Source organism: Coptis chinensis, chromosome 2 (assembly GCF_015680905.1).
Source record: "Coptis chinensis isolate HL-2020 chromosome 2, ASM1568090v1, whole genome shotgun sequence".
NCBI classification, from domain to species: domain Eukaryota; kingdom Viridiplantae; phylum Streptophyta; class Magnoliopsida; order Ranunculales; family Ranunculaceae; genus Coptis; species Coptis chinensis.
The window spans coordinates 81338421-81346007 of NC_141457.1; positions in this window are offsets into that span (position 1 = coordinate 81338421).

Sequence of the window (7587 nt, forward strand, 5' to 3'; positions counted from 1 at the left end):
CTCCCTTGCCGTGATTCTCTCAATGTCATTTTTATCATCCGTGCTTCTAACTCTACGACTCTATCATGTGACTTTTGCTTCTATTCTCTCTCGGACACCATATAATAATAGTATTCATTGGTCGTAGTCATAACCGAATCGCGCATCCCATGCATCATTAGCTGCGACTTGGCATATCGCAATTGTAGCCTACAAAAAAATCAATAACTTTAAGAAAAATCATCACTATAAACCAAATATAATTCAAGTTTCAAAATATAAACCAAATACTAACCTCATCTAGAGTGTCAAAATCCGGGACAAGGTTCGGAAGATAACTTTGATCAACATGAGGTATAGGTATGGCGACATGCATTCCCTGAGATATAACTATGCCATAGCTCCATGGGTTATCCGGATCGGAAGGAGCTTGAACAAAAGCCTCGTAAGGACCTTGAGATGAAGAGTAGGGCTCAGCAGGGTGTGGGATATGCAAATCACTTCTAATAGGCTTATGTGCCACAAAGTCCATGTTAGCAGCTCTGTACATGTTACCAGGCAATATAGGACCCCTTGAGACGCGATCCCAGTAACTATCGTAGTCACCATTCACATCTAAATATAGAGATGCTTGTGGCCACAAGTCTTCATGCATTATAAGATAGGACCTCCACTGACTGACTCTTCCCAATAGGCACATATTCTCCGGAGGAGGGTGTGGGATGAAAGGTGTCCCAACGATTTGGTGCCAACACCTATAGCCCAGGTACCACACAATGATACCTCCAAACTCAAAGACGATTTGGCATATTGTAAGATTATACGAACGACATACACGGTGAATCGCCTCACATAACCAAACATCATCCATGATATCTCCTTCTACATCATCAACATTTAATTGCATATATCGAGTATGAAACCATGGTGTCCGCTGTATCGCCAATGCCGACCTAGTCTCGAGTTGGTTACAATCTAAGTGAATGTTGTGGCATCTTTGACCACTTTGGCGATCTTTAAAGTCATTCATCTATGCTCTAATCCATGGGACGATATCACGGTCCATGTTCGGTCTCAGAAGAGGAGTCATGGTAAGTACGTACTCATGCCACCTATACTATCATAAAAACAAATATCAAAATCAAACTTGTACGTAATTTAAAAATTATAATACTATCATAAAGTTATAATACTAAAAATTTAAAACTTACTTGTAAAAGAGGGGTGAAGCCACCACATTGACCATCTACAACATTAGCTGTGACTCGACACGCTCGATCCAACGCGTAAATCAAAGCTCCAAACATAGCACCACCCCAATCATACTGATGCATGTAATCTAACCAAACCAAACACTCTATCCAACCTAATCTCAGTGAAATATCACCCGTGGGGAAGAAACATTGCATGATTAAGTAAAAATAGAATGCTTTCAAATATCTTTCCCAATCTGTACCCATTGGGCACTAACCTTTGTCACTCTCTTTCGTCTTCTCCATGAACTCATTCACAAAAAAGGAGGGTTTGATACCCTCTTTAGCCCAATGCTCCGCCCTTATATTCGGCCATTTTTGTTATGCATAATCAAAAATCGCGAACCGACCTTCTCCAAACGTAATGGCCTTTTCCCTTCCTACGCTCATTCCCGTGAGCATAGTAACATCCATTGGAGTGATGCCTATCTCGCCTTGTGGAAAGTGGAAAGTGTGAGTTGTGTCCCACCACTGCTCGATCAAAGCGTATATCAAACCACGGTCGGCGTTTTGATAACCTCATCGAAACAATGACCCAAACGGAGATTGTAAAATTTTATTTCTTATGCCTTCAAAACAATCTCCTTTGGCAACCATTATCTTCCACCAATTGTTCATGGATTGCCAACAACACCGTAATTTCATCTCCCCCCCTTCCCCTCCCTAAACATTTATTCATTAAAATTAAAGAAAATACAAATTATAATGTTAAAGAAATCAAATTTAACGATAAAATGCTTACCATATTTATACGATGAGAGATGTGAGTTTTCGGGTTTCTAGCCAATGTAGCATGTGTTAGTGGATCGACTGGGTCCAGAAATTCAATTACTGGAGGGTTTTGCAAATTATAGCCTTCATCGACGTTTAGTGCTGACGTCGACTCTTTTGTCAATCTACTAACTGCTTTTCAACCGAAAAATCGTTTACCCTTGTTACTCATTTTGTGTGACACCTACAATTCAATCAACAATATCCTCTTTATAACTTCAATTTAAACAAAACGCACAATTTCAAACTAACACTCATAAATTCCAACATTCTAACTAACATTCATTCAATTCAATTCTAACATTCATTTAATTTAATTCTAAAATCGAACTAACATTCATTCAATTCAATTCTAATTCAAACTAACATTCAATGCAATTCAAACTAACATTCATTCAATTCAATTCTAAAATCAAATTTGTAATTCTAATTCAATTCTAAAATCAATTCAATTAACATTTCTAAAATTGAATTTCAATAGGAGAGAGTGAAACTTACGATTGAAGAGGAAGAGGAGTGAGGAATTGTTTCTAAAATTGAATTTATAAAATCGAATTGTTTTTGTTTTTAGTTTTTGGGAGTGAGGAATTGAAGAAGTGAATTGAGAAGAAGAGATTTTTGCGTTAAAGCGTCTGTAGTATACAGACGGCAGAGTTTATGCTGTCTGCTGCAATTTAATGTACAGACGGCAGAAACTCTGCCGTCCATATTCCAAACTTACCATCTGCTAAGAGGCCCCATTGGACTTGTTTTTCGAATTTGGGCTGCTAAATTTGGTTGGGGTTGCTAAAGGGCTTATGTGGCACCTTTTAGCAGCCCATTATAGCTGCTCCCCATTGGAGTTGCTCTATACTTGAACTTTCATCCACCAGGTCCTTGTGAGTGATTACAAAAAAAAACGTGTCATCTAGAGTTTCTTTTTCGGCTGATTTGTCCTCTAGAGTCGGTCCCTGTTATATATAATCAGTGGTCGCTTTTTGGAACATGTAGTAGCTACATACAATGCCATTTGCAGTACAATACTACAATAGTACAATATATGTACATAGGAAACGGCTGGTTTGAATAAATTACACTACTCCAAACAGAACTATTTATTTATGTTAGTATATTTTGTCTTGATCTACATTTGCATAATTTTAGGTTTTAGCTTACATTATTTTGAGAGATCATTGTGCGGCACACTTGTCCTTCAAGTCATCAGACATATTAGTTGCATTTGCTTTGAATAAAGGGGTGAACCATTTTGTGTTATAAAGAAGAGTATATATGAAAGCTCGCTGGGTACTTAATGCTGATTTGCTTAACTGAAATTGTTGAAGGATTTCTTTGATAAATTGGTTGGACTAAGTTTGAAAAATTAGGTGTCCGGTGAACACTAAGTAGTGGCGGAGCCAGGAATTCAGTCTACGTGGGGCACCCTAAATAACCACGACATTATTTTTTCCCTATTTGTAATTAACTAATTTAATCAAACTTTCAAATACTTTATCATGTCACTAAGCAACGTTTATTGAAATTTTACAGTTTAACAGATGGATCTTTGTGATTGCTAGGTATATATAACAACTGCTAATAAGCAATGTCTGTGATAGCTTGACGGACTTTAACGTATGCATTCCCTGTAGGAAACTTACTCCAAAAATATACTTATTGTTAAGTAAACAAGAAATTAAATTGATATAACAAATATATCATGAACAAACCTCTAATTTCAACAAACAAATAAACCTTTTAGTTCAATGAATGAACTTAATTTACCAATGATTAAATCCGAGCCTAGTGATGATCACTATGTCCTTAAGACAGATTTTCCCCCTCACGGTGCTTGAAGGTTAATGGGAAACTGTCTCCCAAGATAGAACGGATTTCCTTTTATAGAAAGCTAGCACTTCAATTCTATAGAATCAGCGAACACAACATAGTATTTGACTAAGAACAGGGGGAGAAGAGAAAGATTAGAACTCTGTGTGATATGGTGTGTCTTTCTCTCCATCTTTGAAATAACACAGTGACTCTTGGGAAAAAGTAAGCAATTTTTTGAAAAGTCACTTGTTTCGAAAAGACATACCATTCGACATAAAGCACGATTTCGAACCAGTGCCTATTTCGAAAGGTCACACCTTTTCGGCATTATGCACTATTTCGAACTAGTGCACATTTCAAAAAGGTCGCACCTTTTTGGCATAATGCACTGTTTTGAACTAGTACACCATTTCAAAAAGGTTTTTCTCACTTTACGTACTATTTCAAGAGAAACCCATTTCATCTCAATGTGGGATAACTTGGGAGACAAATTACTCATTCATATCTCAATAGATTTGTGCAAATCCATTTTTCTAACAATCCCCCACATGAATGAAAATTTGGCTTTTCTATCATAAACATCGGATTTCTGTTATTTTACAAATGAAAAGATACCGCATCAGGTCAAGTAGCATGGGAGGCCTTTAACTTGCCTTAGTGAAAGACAATCAGATTTAATTGGACGATCAATAGACTTCAATTAATGTCCTTGAACTGTCAGCCGTTTGTATAAACCTAGACAATCATCTTCACGCAGTACCTTTTTGAATACTGTTGGTTCTCACGTTTGTGTTCATTTTGGCCTTGAACACTTCTTAGTTTCAGAGAGTGCTTTTGAGACATTTGCCTTAAAATTCTCATAGAAGCAGCCCCACTTCATACTCACATAGGTGATTTCTATAAAGAGTATCCTGCAATACTCCACTTGGATAACATAACTTTTCAAGATATAGTAAATCATTAAAAGCTCGACTTATCCTGGTTCTCGTGGCAGATACGCACTATCTTATATAGGAATGGGTTAGAGTATAATATTACTCTCCAGTGCTAACTGAGTCACAAACATAATTCAGTTGGCCCATTGAACCTAGATCTTGGGATCTCCAGTCAACTAGGTTGGTTTTTCCATTATGAGGACTCTTGGTTGATTATCTCAAAGGCTTTAAGCCCATTCCCCTTGATAATCTTTCCACTTGCTCTCTTGTTAAACCTTTTGTTAGCGGATCCACAATGTTATCTTTTGACCTTACATAGTCAATTGAGATAACTCTATTTGAGAGCAATTGTCTAACGTTGTTATGTCTACGACGTATGTGTCGAGACTTCCCGTTATACATGCTACTCTGTGCTCTACTAATAGCAGATTGGCTGTCACAGTGTATACATACTGCTGGTACAGGTTTAGCCCAGTTTGGAATATCCTCTAAGAAATTTTGAAGCCACTCTGCTTATTCTCCAGCCTTGTCTAATGCTATGAATTCTGATTCCATAGTGGACCTCGCTATGCACGTTTGTTTTGAGGATTTCCTTGAAATTTATGCATCTCTCCTAGAGCAAAACACCACATTTGATGCCTTTTGAATAATGCTTCAACAAATTTCCAATTTTGAATTGATTAATTCAAGGAGATACATAATCCTTCATATTTTTCCAATTTCTCATGACAAAGTCAATAAGTTGGAAACCATTTAGATATATGTTTTTCAAGTGAGATGTCTTGTTAAAAAATGTCACATATCATTCATATAGTGTCAAAACATTTCTAAGACCTCAATTTGCTTACAAGTATGTTGACATTCACAAGACTGAATAGTCAACCATTTAGTACTTCTGTTGGTTATTGGTTATGTTCACAAAGAGTCACAAAAACTCCAAGTTTTGAATTATCTTACTAACAGGCTGGTGTCTTCTTCGAAATATCTTGGTTCCACTTTCCAAGTGTTTGCCTTTTCAAACAGTCGCACCTTTTTGTCAAGTTCACTTTAATTCCACCCATGTTCAATGAACCATCTTTGTTTAAGCCCAAACCATATGACGCCAAGACTATTACAAAGACCATGGTGGTTATTTAAGTTATTAGACGGATGTCCATTAAATTGGATACAAACTAGTGTGCTTCAAGCACTTCATCGATGCAAATCGACTTTCCATTATATTCAATCAGTATGTGAACCATTCCCTTCTTTCACATCTCTTCAACCGGATTGACGGAATTCCGAAGGTCACCTTAGTGTTCACTACTAATAAACTTCCAAAATATATAATTTATGAGTGTGTAATTAACTAGAAATACATACCTATCCCAGTACATGAATGCATCATAGTGAGGAACTATGGCAAGAAAACGTTTCTGCCACATATCAATCTTTTGACCACCGCTTCTCAACGACACGTTAACAAAACCTACTAAGATTGTTAGTGCATTTACAATAAATATAACCAAAATTAATTCAACAAAAATAACTCAAGTACATAGTGTTACAAGACAAAAGAATATGACAACACCACCAGTTACTCCTGCTGTTACTGTTCCTACTGATGTTCCCCATTATGTTCCTCATGGGGAAAAGCCTGAAAAGTTCAATGGAACTGATTTCAAGCGTTGGCAACAGAAGATGCTCTTCTATGGAACCACCCTTAACTTGGCAAGGTTTCTATGGGATAAAGCTCCTAATGTAAGCCCTGATGGAACCGACAAGGAGAAGGTTTTGGCCAAGGATGCTTGGTTTCATGCTGATTTCTTGTGTAGAAATTATGTCCTTAGCGGGTTGGCTGACTCATTATACAATGTGTATAGTGTGTTCAAGACTGCTAATGAACTTTGGGATTCGTTGGACAAGAAATACAAGAGTGAAGATGCTGGCATGAAGAAATTCATAGTTGGCAGATTTCTTGATTTCAAAATGACAGATAGTAAGACTGTCATAAGCCAAGTCCAAGAACTTCAAGTAATCCTCCATGATGTCATTGCTGAAGGAATGACCCTAGGAGAATCTTTCCAAGTGACTGTTATGATTGAGAAATTACCACTATCTTGGAAGGATTTTAAGAACTATCTTAAGCATAAACGCAAAGATATGAACCTTGAAAAACTGATTGTCCGTCTAAGGATAGAAAAAGATAACCGCCTATTTGAGAAGAAGGGCAAGGATCCCATGGTGGCAAAGGCCAATGTTGTAGAATGATCAAGTGCTAAGGGAAAGAGGAAGCACCAAGACAAAGCTCAAGGTGAAGAGAGTAGTACGCCTACTAAGTTCAAGAGCAAGTGCTACAACTGTGGGAAGGCTGGACACAAGGCAAGTGAATGTCGCAAACTAAAGAAGTACAAGAAGCAAAAGACTGAAGCAAATGTGACAATGGACACACTTTTTGATAAGTTAATGACATTAACCTATCTGCTGTGGTTTTTGAATGTCTCATGATTGGAAATAAAAGGGAATGGTGGGTGGATACTGGTGCTACTCACCACATATGCTCCAACAAGTCGATGTTTACCACTTATCATGCTGTGGAAAAGGAAGAACAACTCTTTATGGGAAACTCTTCTACATCCAAGGTTGAAGGCAAAGGAAAGGTGGTGATGAGGTTGACTTCTGGGAAGGAACTAGCTCTGAATGAGGTGCTCTATGTGCCTGACATTCGCAAGAACTTGGTTTCTGGGTCGCTGCTAAGCAAGAATGGCTTTAACTTAGTATTTGTTTCTAATAAATTTGTACTAACTAAGAACGATGTATTCGTGCGAAAGGGCTATCTTCAGGATGGGCTCTTTAGGATGTCT